Source organism: Pseudophryne corroboree, chromosome 6 (genome assembly GCF_028390025.1).
Source record: "Pseudophryne corroboree isolate aPseCor3 chromosome 6, aPseCor3.hap2, whole genome shotgun sequence".
Lineage (NCBI taxonomy): Eukaryota > Metazoa > Chordata > Amphibia > Anura > Myobatrachidae > Pseudophryne > Pseudophryne corroboree.
The window spans coordinates 813,222,594-813,237,706 of NC_086449.1; positions in this window are offsets into that span (position 1 = coordinate 813,222,594).

Below are 15,113 nucleotides of genomic sequence, written 5' to 3' on the forward strand. Positions count from 1 at the left end.
AGAAACGGGAATGTGTGTGTATGGGGGGTCACTGAGAAACAGAAGGGAATGGGGGTGTATGAGATGTCACTGAGAAACAGAGGGTAATGTGTGTGTAGGGGGGGTGTCACTGACAAACGGGAATGTGTGTGTATGTGGGGGTGTCACTGAGAAACAGGGGAATGTGTATTTATGGGGGGCATCACTGAGAAACGGGAATATGCGTGTAGGGGGGGTGTCACTAAGAAACAGAGTGGAATGTGTGTGTAGGAGGGTGTCACTGAGAAACAGGGGAATATGCGTGTAGGGGGGGTGTCACTGAAAAACTGAAGGGAATGTGTGTGTATTGCTGGGGGGGGTGTCACTGAGAAACAGGGGAATGTGTGTGTATGGGGGGGTGTCACTGAGAAACGGGAATATGCGTGTAGGGGGGGTGTCACTGAGAAACAGAAGGGAATGTGTGTGTAGGAGGGTGTCACTGAGAAACAGGGGAATATGCGTGTGGGGGGGTGTCACTGAGAAACAGAGGGGAATGTGTGTATAGGAGGGTGTCACTGAGAAACAGGGGAATATGCGTGTGTGGGGGATGTCACTGAGAAACAGAGAGGAATGTGTGTGTAGGGGGGTGTCACTGAGAAACAGAGGGGAATATGAGTGTAGGGGGGGTGTCACTGAGAAACAAGGGAATATGCGTTTAGGGGACGGTGTCACTGAGAAACAGAGGGGAATGTGTGTGTATTGCTGGGGGGGGGGGGTGTCACTGAGAAAGAAAGGGGAATATGCATGTAGGGGGGTGTCACTGAGCAACAGGGGAATATGCGTGTAGGGGGGTGTCACTGAAAAATAGAGGGGAATGTGTGTGTAGGGGGGTGTCACTGAGAAAGAGAGGGGAATGTGTGTGTAAGGGGTGTCACTGAGAAACAGAGTGGAATGTGTGTGTATGGGGGGTGTCACTGAGAAACAGGGCAATGTGTATGTATGGGGGGAGGGGTCACTGAGAAACAGGGGAATGTGTGTGTATGGCTGGGGGGTGTCACTGAGAAACAGAGGGGAATGTGTGTGTATGGGGGGGTGCCACTGAGAAACAGAGGGGAATGTGTGTAGGGGGGGTGTCACTGAGAAAGAGAGTGGAATATGTGTGTATGTCTGGGGGGGGGGGGTTCACTGAGAAACAGAGGGAAAAGTGTGTGTACGGGTGGGTCACTGAGAAACAGAGAGAAATGTGTGTGTATGGGGAGTGTCACTGAGAAACAGAGGGGAATGTGTGTGTATGGGGGGGTGTCACTGAGAAACAGAGGGGAATGTGTGTGTATGGGGGGGTGTCACTGAGAAACTGAGGGGAATGTGTGTGTAGGGGGGGTGTCACTGAGAAACAGGGGAATGTGTGTGTACGGAGGGTGTCACTGAGAAACAGAGGGTAATGTGTGTGTATGGGGGGAGGGGTCACTGAGAAACAGAGGGGAATGTGTGTGTATGGCTGGGGGGGTGTCACTGAGAAACAGGGGTATGTGTGTGTATGGGCGGGAGGGGTCACTGAGAAACAGAGGAAAATGTGTGTGTTGAGGGGGCACTGAGTAACAGAGGGGAATATGTGTGTATTGCTGGGGGGGGGGGGTGTCACTGAGAAACAGAGGGGAATGTGTGTGTATGGGCGGGTGCCACTGAGAAACAGAGGGGAATGTGTGTGTATTGCTGGGGGGGGGGGGGGGTGTCACTGAGAAACAGAGGGGAATGTGTGTGTATTGCTGGGGGGGGGGGGTGTCACTGAGAAACAGAGGGGAATGTGTGTGTATGGGCGGGTGCCACTGAGAAACAGAGGGGAATGTGTGTGTAGCGGGAGGGGGTGTCACTGAGAAAAAGAGTGGAATATGTGTGTATGTCTGGGGGGGGGGGGGGGTCACTGAGAAACAGAGGGGAATGTGTGTGTGTGTGTATGGGTGGGTCACTGAGAAACAGAGAGAAATGTGTGTGTATGGGGGGTGTCACTGAGAAACAGAGGGGGAAGTGTGTGTATGGAGGGGGGTGTCACTGAGAAACTTAGGGGAATGTGTGTGTAGGGGGGGTGTCACTGAGAAACAGGGGAATGTGTGTATACCGAGGGGGGTCACTGAGAAACAGAGGGGAATGTGTGTGTATGGGGGGTGTCACTGAGAAACAGGGGAATGTGTGTATACCGAGGGGGGCGGGGGGGGGGGGGTCACTGAGAAAGAGAGGGGAATGTGTGTGTATGGCTGGGGGGGTGTCACTGAGAAACAGGGGAATGTGTGTATATGGGGGGTCACTGAGAAACAGAGGGAAATGGGGGTGTATGAGATGTCACTGAGAAACAGAGGGGGATGTGTGTGTAGGGGGGGTATCACTGAGAAACAGAGGGGAATGTGTGTGTAGGGGGGGTGTCACTGAGAAACAGGGGAATGTGTGTGTATGGGGGGTGTCACTGAGAAACAGAGGGGAATGTGTGTGTAGGGGGGTGTCACTGAGAAACAGGGGAATGTATGTGTAGGGGGGTTGTCACTGAGAAACAGAGGGGAATTTGTGTGTATGGGGGGGTGTCACTGAGAAACAGGGGAATGTGTGTGTAGGGGGGTGTCACTGAGAAACAGAGGGGAATGTGTGTGTATGGCTGGGGGGGGGGTCACTGAGAGACAGGGGAATGTGTGTGTATGAGGGGAGGGGTCACTGAGAAACAGAGGGGAATGTGTGTGTTGAGGGGGCACTGAGTAACAGAGGGGAATGTGTGTGTAGGGGGGGTGTCACTGAGAAACAGAGGGGAATGTGTGTGTATTGCTGGGGGGGGTGTCACTGAGAAACAGAGGGGAATGTGTGTGTATGGGGGGGGTGTCACTGAGAAACAGAGGGGAATGTGTGTGTATGGGGCAGGTGGTGCCACTGAGAAACAGAGGGGAATGTGTGTGTAGGGGGGGGGGGTGTCACTGAGAAACAGAGTGGAATATGTGTGTATGTCTGGGGATGTGTCACTGAGAAACAGAGTGGAATATGTGTGTATGTCTGGGGGGTGGGGGTCACTGAGAAACAGAGGGGAATGTGTGTATATGGGTGGGTCACTGAGAAACAGAGAGAAATGTGTGTGCATGGGGGGTGTCACTGAGAAACAGAGGGGAATGTGTGTGTATGGGGGGTGTCACTGAGAAACAGAGGGGAATGTGTGTGTATGGGGGGATGTCACTGAGAAACTCAGGGGAATGTGTGTGTAGGGGGGGGGGTGTCACTGAGAAACAGGGGAATGTGTGTGTAGGGGGGGTGTCACTGAGAAACAGAGGGGAAGGTGTGTGTAGGGAGGGTGTCACTGAGAAACAGGGGAATGTGTATGTATGGGGGGATGGGTCACTGAGAAACAGAGGGGAATGTGTATGTGTATGGCTGGGGGGTGTCACTGAGAAACATGGGAATGTGTGTTTATGGGGGGTCACTGAGAAACAGAAGGGAATGGGGGTGTATGAGATGTCACTGAGAAACAGAGGGTAATGTGTGTGTAGGGGGGTGTCACTGAGAAACGGGAATGTGTGTGTATGTGGGGGTGTCACTGAGAAACAGGGGAATGTGTGTGTATGGGGGGGTGTCACTGAGAAACGGGAATATGCGTGTAGGGGGTGTGTCACTAAGAAACAGATTGGAATGTGTGTGTAGGAGGGTGTCACTGAGAAACAGGGGAATATGCGTGTAGGGGGGGTGTCACTGAAAAACAGAAGGGAATGTGTGTGTATTGCTGGGGGGGGGGGGTGTCACTGAGAAACAGGGGAATGTGTGTGCATGGGGGGGTGTCACTGAGAAACGGGAATATGCGTGTAGGGGGGTTGTCACTGAGAAACAGAAGGGAATGTGTGTAGGAGGGTGTCACTGAGAGACAGGGGAATATGCGTGTAGGGGGGGTGTCACTGAGAAACAGAGGGGAATGTGTGTATAGGAGGGTGTCACTGAGAAACAGGGGAATATGCGTGTATGGGGGATATCACTGAGAAACAGAGAGGAATGTGTGTGTAGGGGGGGGGTGTCACTGAGAAACAGAGGGGAACATGTGTGTAGGGGGGGTGTCACTGAGAAACAAGGGAATATGCGTGTAGGGGGCAGTGTCACTGAGAAACAGAGGGGAATGCGTGTGTATTGCTGGGGGGGGGTCACTGAGAAAGAGAGGGGAATGTGTGTGTAGGGGGGGTGTCACTGAGAAACAGAGGGGAAGGTGTGTGTAGGGAGGGTGTCACTGAGAAACAGGGGAATGTGTATGTATGGGGGGAGGGGTCACTGAGAAACAGAGGGGAATGTGTATGTGTATGGCTGGGGGGTGTCACTGAGAAACATGGGAATGTGTGTTTATGGGGGGTCACTGAGAAACAGAAGGGAATGGGGGTGTATGAGATGTCACTGAGAAACAGAGGGTAATGTGTGTGTAGGGGGGGTGTCACTGAGAAACGGGAATGTGTGTGTATGTGGGGGTGTCACTGAGAAACAGGGGAATGTGTGTGTATGGGGGGGTGTCACTGAGAAACGGGAATATGCGTGTAGGGGGTGTGTCACTAAGAAACAGATTGGAATGTGTGTGTAGGAGGGTGTCACTGAGAAACAGGGGAATATGCGTGTAGGGGGGGTGTCACTGAAAAACAGAAGGGAATGTGTGTGTATTGCTGGGGGGGGGGTGTCACTGAGAAACAGGGGAATGTGTGTGCATGGGGGGGTGTCACTGAGAAACGGGAATATGCGTGTAGGGGGGTTGTCACTGAGAAACAGAAGGGAATGTGTGTAGGAGGGTGTCACTGAGAGACAGGGGAATATGCGTGTAGGGGGGTGTCACTGAGAAACAGAGGGGAATGTGTGTATAGGAGGGTGTCACTGAGAAACAGGGGAATATGCGTGTATGGGGGATATCACTGAGAAACAGAGAGGAATGTGTGTGTAGGGGGGGTGTCACTGAGAAACAGAGGGGAACATGTGTGTAGGGGGGGTGTCACTGAGAAACAAGGGAATATGCGTGTAGGGGGCAGTGTCACTGAGAAACAGAGGGGAATGCGTGTGTATTGCTGGGGGGGGGGTCACTGAGAAAGAGAGGGGAATGTGTGTGTAGGGGTGTGTCACTGAGCAACAGGGGATTATGCGTGTAGGGGGGTGTCACTGAAAAATAGAGGGGAATGTGTGTGTAGGGGGGTGTCACTGAGAAAGAGAGGGGAATGTGTGTGTAGGGGGTGTCACTGAGAAACAGAGTGGAATGTGTGTGTATGGGGGGGTGTCACTGAGAAACAGGGCAATGTGTATGTATGGGGGGAGGAGTCACTGAGAAACAGAGGGGAATGTGTGTGTATGGCTGGGGGGTGTCACTGAGAAACAGAGGGTAATGTGTGTGTATGGGGGGGTGCCACTGAGAAACAGAGGGGAATGTGTGTGTAGGGTATACTTGCCTACTTTTGAAAAAGCATTTCAGGGAGATTGAGAAAGTAACACCTATCAGCGCGGGCGAGTACCGCTACATCGGGGAGGCGTGTCATGAAAATGACTTACATCCTAATGTAAATGAGCCCCAAAGTTAGTAAGATCTATTTGTTGAAGAAAAGACACTGATATTTTGCAGGATTTGTTTGTGTATTGTGACTTACAAGAGGTTCAATATACTGTAAGTGGCTATAGGGATCCATTGTGCCTTATAACCAATGCAGGGAAATGGCACTAAGGATCCCATTTGAATGTATGTATCTCTGATTTATTTTTCCCCCAAGAATGAGGGAGATTGATGGACTTTTCAGGGAGTGAGGGAGATTGCTGCTATTTCAGGGAGTCTCCTGCAGAATGAGGGAGGGTAGGTAACTATGGTGTAGGGGGGGGGTGTCACTGAGAAAGAGAGTGGAATATGTGTGTATGTCTGGGGGGGGGTCACTGAGAAACAGAGGGGAAAGTGTGTGTATGGGTGGGTCACTGAGAAACAGAGAGAAATGTGTGTGTATGGGGGGTGTCACTGAGAAACAGAGGGGAATGTGTGTGTATGGGGGGTGTCACTGAGAAACAGAGGGGAATGTGTGTGTATGGGGGGGTGTCACTGAGAAACTGAGGGGAATGTGTGTGTAGGGGGGGTGTCACTGAGAAACAGGGGAATGTGTGTGTAGGGAGGGTGTCACTGAGAAACAGAGGGTAATGTGTGTGTATGGGGGGAGGGGTCACTGAGAAACAGAGGGGAATGTGTGTGTATGGCTGGGGGGGGTGTCACTGAGAAACAGGGGTATGTGTGTGTATGGGCGGGAGGGGTCACTGAGAAACAGAGGAGAATGTGTGTGTTGAGGGGGCACTGAGTAACAGAGGGGAATATGTGTGTAGGTGGGTGTCACTGAGAAACAGAGGGGAATGTGTGTGTATTGCTGGGGGGGGGGTGTCACTGAGAAACAGAGGGGAATGTGTGTGTATGGGCGGGTGCCACTGAGAAACAGAGGGGAATGTGTGTGTAGCGGGTGGGGGTGTCACTGAGAAACAGAGTGGAATATGTGTGTATGTCTGGGGGGGGGGGTCACTGAGAAACAGAGGGGAATGTGTGTGTGTGTGTATGGGTGGGTCACTGAGAAACAGAGAGAAATGTGTGTGTATGGGGGGTGTCACTGAGAAACAGAGGGGAATGTGTGTGTATGGAGGGGGGTGTCACTGAGAAACTTAGGGGAATGTGTGTGTAGGGGGGGTGTCACTGAGAAACAGGGGAATGTGTGTATACCGAGGGGGGGGGGGGGGGGTCACTGAGAAACAGAGGGGAATGTGTGTGTATGGGGGGGTGTCACTGAGAAACAGGGAAATGTGTATGTATGGGGGGAGTGGTCACTGAGAAAGAGAGGGGAATGTGTGTGTATGGCTGGGGGGGTGTCACTGAGAAACAGGGGAATGTGTGTATATGGGGGGGGGGGGGGTCACTGAGAAACAGAGGGCAATGGGGGTGTATAAGATGTCACTGAGAAACAGAGGGGAATGTGTGTGTATGGGGGGTGTCACTGAGAAACAGAGGGGAATGTGTGTGTATGGGGGGTGTCACTGAGAAACAGGGGAATGTGTGTGTAGGGGGGGGTGTCACTGAGAAACAGAGGGGAATGTGTGTGTATGTGGTGATAAAGCTGAATATTTATCGTATATAATACCCTTTATGAGGTCTAAGAACACTGTACGCTATCTACGTATGAAGTACCGTAAGGGTACGCTAGTTGCGTAACAATCGCTTAGCCGTGATCGAGACGCTCAAGCGTCACGTTCACTCACGGCCAAGAGATCACAGGCAGACACGTTATTGGCTGTTGACTAACGTAATGATTCGCTATAGCGTAGCGGACGCTCGGGACCACGAGGAGATCACCAGCGGCACAGACGCTCACAATATTAAACCTTTGTATCTAAACCATAAACAGTGTGTTGTGCAGTAAAACCTTAGTGTAATGATAAAGTGTAAATGCAACACAGTATAACCTTATTACCTTTATGGGGTATATGCAATAGCGGGCGAATCGCGTCATTAGATCCGCCCCTGTATAATTCGCCCACTATCGCCAGCCGCAGCCCTGTCGCCGGGACCCTGAATTCACAATATTCAATGTATAACTGATTCGCCCCTCCCGCAGGCGGATTACGGCCAATCGGCGAGTAGTGGGCGTACTGAATTCGCCTTCCCGCCGAAAGCAGCCCTTTATTAGGGCTTGTTTGCTGCATGCTCTGCAGCCATTTTGTGAACCTGCAGAGAGGTGTGAGGAGGTGCAGAGCTAGCAATTTGGTTGTTTGCTGTGGATATCGTTTGGACACCCCAGCAGGCTTTATTCCAGGACAGTCAGGAGGATTCCTGTTACCCCGGAGCAGAGCCATTTTAGGAGCTTTTACTACATTTGTAGGTAAGTACCACATGTGTGTCTGGTGTTGCATGTATGTGTTTGTGTAGTGGGGGTTGCCATGAGGTGTACATGGGGTGTTTGTGCATGTGTGCAGGTATGTGTATAGCCCCTTGCTTGTGTTGCTGCATTTTTAGGGGGAGACTTGTGTTTTGGGGTAGTTTTTCACGTTTTTTTTTAATCTTTAATTGACTTTTTTGGGTCTTCTATTAGCATTGGTGTACCTCCTGAGTGTGTTGGGATGCTTTCTGGCCATTTTGGGGTGATTTGGAGCAATTTTAGTCGACAGCCTGGTTGACATGTGCTGCTGATTGTTTTTCAAACATGTGTTTTCCCGCCTAATTTTGCTGTGGTGTGCCTCCTGAGTGTGCTGGGATGCTTTCTGGCCATTTTGGGGTGATTTGGAGCAATTTTAGTCGACAGCCTGGTTGACATGTGCTGCTGATTGTTTTTCAAACATGTGTTTTCCCGCCTAATTTTGCTGTGGTGTGCCTCCTGAGTGTGCTGGGATGCTTTCTGGCCATTTTGGGGTGATTTGGAGCAAGTTTAGTCGACAGCCTGGTTGACATGTGCTGCTGATTGTTTTTCAAACATGTGTTTTCCCGCCTAATTTTGCTGTGGGGTACCTCCTGAGTGTGTTGGGATGCTTTCTGGCCATTTTGGGGTGATTTGGAGCAATTTTAGTCGACAGCCTGGTTGACATGTGCTGCTGATTGTTTTTCAAACATGTGTTTTCCCGCCTAATTTTGCTGTGGGGTACCTCCTGAGTGTGTTGGGATGCTTTCTGGCCATTTTGGGGTGATTTGGAGCAATTTTAGTCGACAGCCTGGTTGACATGTGCTGCTGATTGTTTTTCAAACATGTGTTTTCCCGCCTAATTTTGCTGTGGGGGTACCTCCTGAGTGTGTTGGGATGCTTTCTGGCCATTTTGGGGTGATTTGGAGCAATTTTAGTCGACAGCCTGGTTGACATGTGCTGCTGATTGTTTTTCAAACATGTGTTTTCCCGCCTAATTTTGATGTGGTGTACCTCCTGAGTGTGTTGGGATGATTTCTGGCCATTTTGGGGTGATTTGGAGCAATTTTAGTCGACAGCCTGGTTGACATGTGCTGCTGATTGTTTTTCAAACATGTGTTTTCCCGCCTAATTTTGCTGTGGGGTACCTCCTGAGTGTGTTGGGATGCTTTCTGGCCATTTTGGGGTGATTTGGAGCAATTTTAGTCGACAGCCTGGTTGACATGTGCTGCTGATTGTTTTTCAAACGTGTTTTCCCGCCTAATTTTGCTGTGGGGTACCTCCTGAGTGTGTTGGGATGCTTTCTGGCCATTTTGGGGTGATTTGGAGCAAGTTTAGTCGACAGCCTGGTTGACATGTGCTGCTGATTGTTTTTCAAACATGTGTTTTCCCGCCTAATTTTGCTGTGGGGTACCTCCTGAGTGTGTTGGGATGCTTTCTGGCCATTTTGGGGTGATTTGGAGCAAGTTTAGTCGACAGCCTGGTTGACATTTTGTGAGGGGCAGCCATTTTGTGAGGGGCAGCCATTTTGTGAGGGGCAGCCATTTATACATGTATGTATTTTTATTTTATAACAGAGATGTCAAGGGACAAGCAGACCCGATCCGCCCCTTCACCCACCCCCTCGGATCTATCCCTGCATAGCAATGAGGAGTGGGAGCCAACCCAGGAGGCGGATGCGACCGACCAGGCATCTAGTGACCAGCCGCGGTCGTCAAGGGCCCATGAGAAGTCCAAGAAAAAGCCTAGTAAAAAGGTACTTAACCACACCTGCAGACACAAATAGCATCAAACTTTACCCACTGTAGTTTGTGCAATGCCATGCACACCTACTGTAATAGGTGCGCAATGCCAGGGATACTGACACTCACAGGTACATACCGATCTTATTAATAAAAATTTTTTTTTTTTTTTAATCCCTAAAGGCAAGAAGCCAGCCAGAGGAGCAGTCGGAGGAGGAAGCCTCTGGTGAAGATGCAGGACAGAAAAAGCCGCGTGGACCCAGATACACTGAGGCGGAAAACTGTGTCCTAGTGGATTGCGTCGACAGGTCCTACGACGTTTTGTATGGACCAAGGGCACAGACCACAGCAGCTAAGGTAAAGCGTAACATCTGGGAATCCATCGCCAGTCAAGTCACTGCAATATCTGGAAACCGCCGGAGCACCAGAAATTGCTTGAAGCGGTACAGTGATTGCCGCAGACAGACCAAGAAGAAGATGGGGATTCAGCGCCGACATGAGACAGCTACGGGAGGTGGCCCGGCTCTCAATCTGAAGTGGCTACCCTGGGAGAATGTTATTAGAAGGCGCATGAACCCTGCCATGGTCGAAGGAGTTCGCGGAGGTGTGGACTCCAGCCGTCCTGCTGGCTTTCCCCAGGAGGAAGAACCGCCCAGAAGACGGAGGAAGGCGGGAGACCAGCCGTCCAAAAGGAGGTCTGATGGTAAGAATACTTTCACATGAGCTGTACTTCCCTTTAAAATTTTTGTATGTGCTAATGTGCTTTTTTTTTTTTTTATTCAGACAGACCTGCCCAGAGGACATCACCTGCGCACAGGACATCGCCAGCGCACGGACCATCACCTGTGCAGCAGGCATCGGCAGCAGCGCGCGGACCATCAACTGCACCGCAAGCATCGCGAGCACACAGATCGTCACCTGTGCGCCACAGTTCGTCATCGCGCAGTTGGTCACCTGTGCACCAGACGACGTCAGCGCACAGACTATCACCTGTGCGCCAGACACCGTCGGCGACCACACCACAAGATGGGCGCCAAACATCAGCTCCTGCGCGCAGGCCATCACCAGATCGTCTTCTCTCCAGGAGCTCTGGGACTGGGACTGAAGAGCCTCAAGACACAACCTTTGTGGACCCATCACCCGATCTGTTTGAGTCTACAGGGTTAACAGACGAAACTTTTCTTGGGTTTGAGGACAGCCGTGCAGACGTATCCAGCCAGACCCTTGAAAAGTCTTCCGAAACGAGGACAAGTGGAGCTCCTGGAGCAGCGGCATCACAGGATGGAGAAGGTTTGTATTTATTTTGTGTGTGTGGGAGGGTGGAGGGGGGGGGGGGGGGTCAGCAGTTGTGTAAAGTTTATTAACTTTCCCAAAAAAATTATTTTGCAAACAGTGGTGCCACAAACCAGCAGCGGACTAGCTTCGGGGTTTGGTTCCTACTTCAGGCCGGATCTCCTACAGGAGTCGTCAGAGGATGACGAGGTGGAAGTGCAGGAGGCTCCAGTTGCTACATCCCTGTGTGAGTAAATTGAATTGTGAGCCTTCAAAAAAATGTATGATGAATGTGTATAATATTGTCTAATTTTCTTTTCAGCTGCCCAAATCCAAGTGGTGGCAGACATCCAGGAAGGGCAGAATCCCTCAACTGTTCAGAGGGTTCACACCCTGGCATCAGAGATTGGGACACGCCAGGATACATACACAAATGTCGTGGGAAGCAGACTGGACAACATTGAGAGGACAATGGAGAAAATGTCAAACAGTCTGCTTGAACTGCAAAAGACTCTTTCCGACAGCACGGCCACAATACTACAGGTCAGAATACAAGATCATAGGGAGAGTATGAACGTACTTAACATTCTGTCCCAATCCATGGTCAAGCTCGTGGACAACACTTCATGTCTGGTAGAAAGCAATAAAAACATGTCGGAGAGTCATCGACAGTCCTCATCCAGCCAACAGGTCATCGCAACCACACTGCAGATGATCTATGATAAGCTCCCAGTACCAGTTGATCAACACGCTGGTGATCCACCATATCCGCCGTCGCAAGCCACAAGGACGCATCGTACCCTTCCTCAAGTCCCATCCCAGTACAGACAGTCACAGATGTACCAGGGATATACAGGGATGTACCCCACCCCCCAGATGCCTCCACCACCGGCCGCACAATCTTCAGCCGCATGGGCACAGAGGGCCAGTCAACATACTATCCAGCCTCCCAGGACATCCACGCCCTATCAGGGGGAAGAAGAGGATCCGGACAGACTTCCACCATAAACCCGGTCGTATTATTTTATTTTCTTTTAAATGTTTTTCATGTATCCCTTTCTTCCCCTCCCATTAGTTTGTTGTTTTTCTTACTATTGTTTTTTCTTTGTTGGCCTTCCCCACCCGTGGCCGGGTACTACCAAGGAGCTTTGTGTAGGCATACATGCGCGGGCATGTATGCGGGCGCGTGTGGTAACGGATGAAAGCTCTTTGCGGCTACATGTATGTGTTGAAATATGGACAACAGACTATGGTTTTGTTTAAATGCATGTAGTTACCGTACAGGGGCAGCAGATGGCGCTGTATAGTTACAGAGATGTAGTGTTTGTCTGTTGCATATGTTATGTACTTGTTTGTTTTTACCTCACATGTGGGTATTCTAGAAGAGTCTCTGAGGGAGATGGAGATAAGCTGATGATACTGAAACCTGTTGTATTGATCCTGCTATTTAAGTACTATATAAAGGAGATATACATCTCAAGTCTCGTTCTGTCTGTATACAAGGTAACTCCTGAGGTAATACTTTATCTAAGGCTCCCCACTGCACACCTATGGTATCGATCCATCGCACTATACCAACAGGTTATGGGCCCAGACTGGAGTCTGTACAAGATAAAGTTTTCAGGAGTGCATCCTAAGCAGCATCCAGATCACGAGTCGCACTGCAAGTCCCAGCAGGCGCAGACAGCAGACTGTGTAACGCACAAGAAACAACCCAGGAGAACCTTGGAAAGAAAACTGTGAGTAAAACAAGTTTAATACCACAGAAGAATAGAGAGATCTATACAAGGAAGGGTTATGGCAAATTACACAGATCTCAGACTAGCTGCTAGCAAGCTTTCTAATGAGAACTATCAAACATGGAAGTTTAAAGTAGAAATGCTATTAACCAGAGATGATTTATGGGATGTTATAAATGCAGACAGACCTGAAGGAGAGGATCAGCAGTGGATTAAGAAGGACAGACAGGCAAGAGCCACTATAAGTTTACTAGTGGAAGATGAACAGCTTATACACATAAGACAAGAGAGTACAGCTAAAGGCATGTGGTGTGCTTTGCAGAGAGTGCATGAAGGAGCAAGTTTGAACAGCAAACTATTCCTATTAAGAAAATTATATCAAATGAGATTTAATAAAGGCAAGACAATGCAAGAACACATCAGTGCACTACTAGAGATAACCATACAGCTCAGGTCAATGGGAGAAGAAATCAAAAGCAACCACATAGTAGCCATCCTCCTTTGCAGTTTACCAGATACATACAGTGCACTAATAAACGCACTAGAAATGAGACCTGAAGCAGAAATCACACCAGACTTTGTGAAGAACAGGCTCATAGAGGAGTATCAACGCAGAAAGGAGCTTACAGAGTGCAATACTGAAAGTGACACAGAGAAAGCACTTAAAATGGCGGACACTAAGCCACACACCAGGGAAACAAGAGCATGTTTCAGATGCAAGAAAGTGGGTCACCTGAAAAAAGATTGCACCATATGGAAGACAGAGCAGCACAAACCACCAGAAAGATTACACAAACAAAGAGCCAAAGCCACACTTACAGATACAGGAGCACACGAGTGGAATGGAACATTTAAAGCGACAGTAAACCAATTATCAGAAAAGTGGTATGTAGACTCAGGAGCGACTAGTCACATGACAAATAACAAGGACTTTTTTACTGAACTTGATTTGAACCATAAAGAAACAATCTACCTAGCAGATGGAACAAATATCATTGCAGAAGGGAAAGGGAATGGTAAATTCCTATGCTCCAAGGGTAATGGCAGCTATGCAGAAATACCCGTAACAGATGTGCTATATGTTCCCAAGCTTGAGGGAGCACTGCTATCAGTAAAGAATCTAGTAGAAAAAGGACTTACTGTAAAGTTTCAGAATAATAAGTGTTTTATCCAAAACGGAAGAGAAACACTAGCTACAGCCAGAATAAAAGAACATTTATACTGTCTGGATATTGCAGCACAGCAGGCAAAGCTGAGTACACAGAAACACGCTGACTGTATTCACAAGTGGCATAGAAGATTAGGACACAGACACCCAGATTGCATAAAGGAAATGCAGAAGAGAGACCTAGCCAGGGATCTCAAAGTGTCAGACTGTTCAGAAATGATGAAGTGTCAATGTTGCATAAAAGCGAAAGCGACAAGGACAACAATTCCTAAGAAAAGTGAAAACAGAGCTTCCAGACCACTAGACCTGGTACATAGTGATGTATGCGGACCTATGAAAACGCGAACCGTAGGAGACAAAAGGTATATGCTGACATTCATTGACGACTACTCCAGGTTCACAGTCACTTATCTAATAAAAAGTAAAGATGAAGTCTTTGAAAAGCTGCAAGACTATGTGAACATGACCAGAAACAGGTTCAAGAGGAATATGCTAACTCTTCGCAGCGACAATGGAGGCGAGTTCACAGGACAGAAAATAGAACGGTACTTAAGAGGACTCGGTATTGAGCATCAGAAGACAGTACCATATACACCAGAGCAAAATGGCGTATCTGAGAGGAAAAACAGATCACTAACAGAAATGATAAGGTGCATGCTTACAGATTCAGGACTACCTGATAAATATTGGGGTGAAGCAGCAGCAACAGCCACCTATCTTCAAAACAGACTACTTTCCAAAGCAGTAAGGAAGACACCATATGAGCTGTGGCACGGTAAGAAACCCAGCTTAAAGCACATTAGAGTTTTTGGATGCAGAGCCTTCGTTTACATTCCTGCTGAAAAACGAAGCAAGTTGCAGAACCGAGCAGAAGAGGGAGTTCTAGTCGGCTATAGTGAACACTCAAAAGGCTACAGAATCTTAAATCCAAGAACTGGAAAAGTAGTTATAAGCAACAGTGTGACATTCATAGAAGAAACACGAGATGATGTCATAACTCCAGTAGACTCTACTGAAGAAGAAGAAAGCACCAAATCCAAAGAAACAGATGAAGTAGAGATCATTCAAGAAGTTGAAGCACAACACAAGACAAATACCAGCGACACTCATGAGAGTGCATCCGAGGGTGTGAGACGCTCTTCAAGAGAAAATAAGGGAAAAGCACCTACACGTTTATCTTACAAAGCAAAAGCCATTAACATACAAGAACCTGCATCATGGGAAGAAATTGCTAATTTTTCTGAAAGAGAAGCACAGAAATGGCTAGGAGCCGCAAAAGAAGAAATGGAATCAATGGAAGACAATCAGACATGAACATTGACCAGACTACCATTAGACAAAAAGGCCA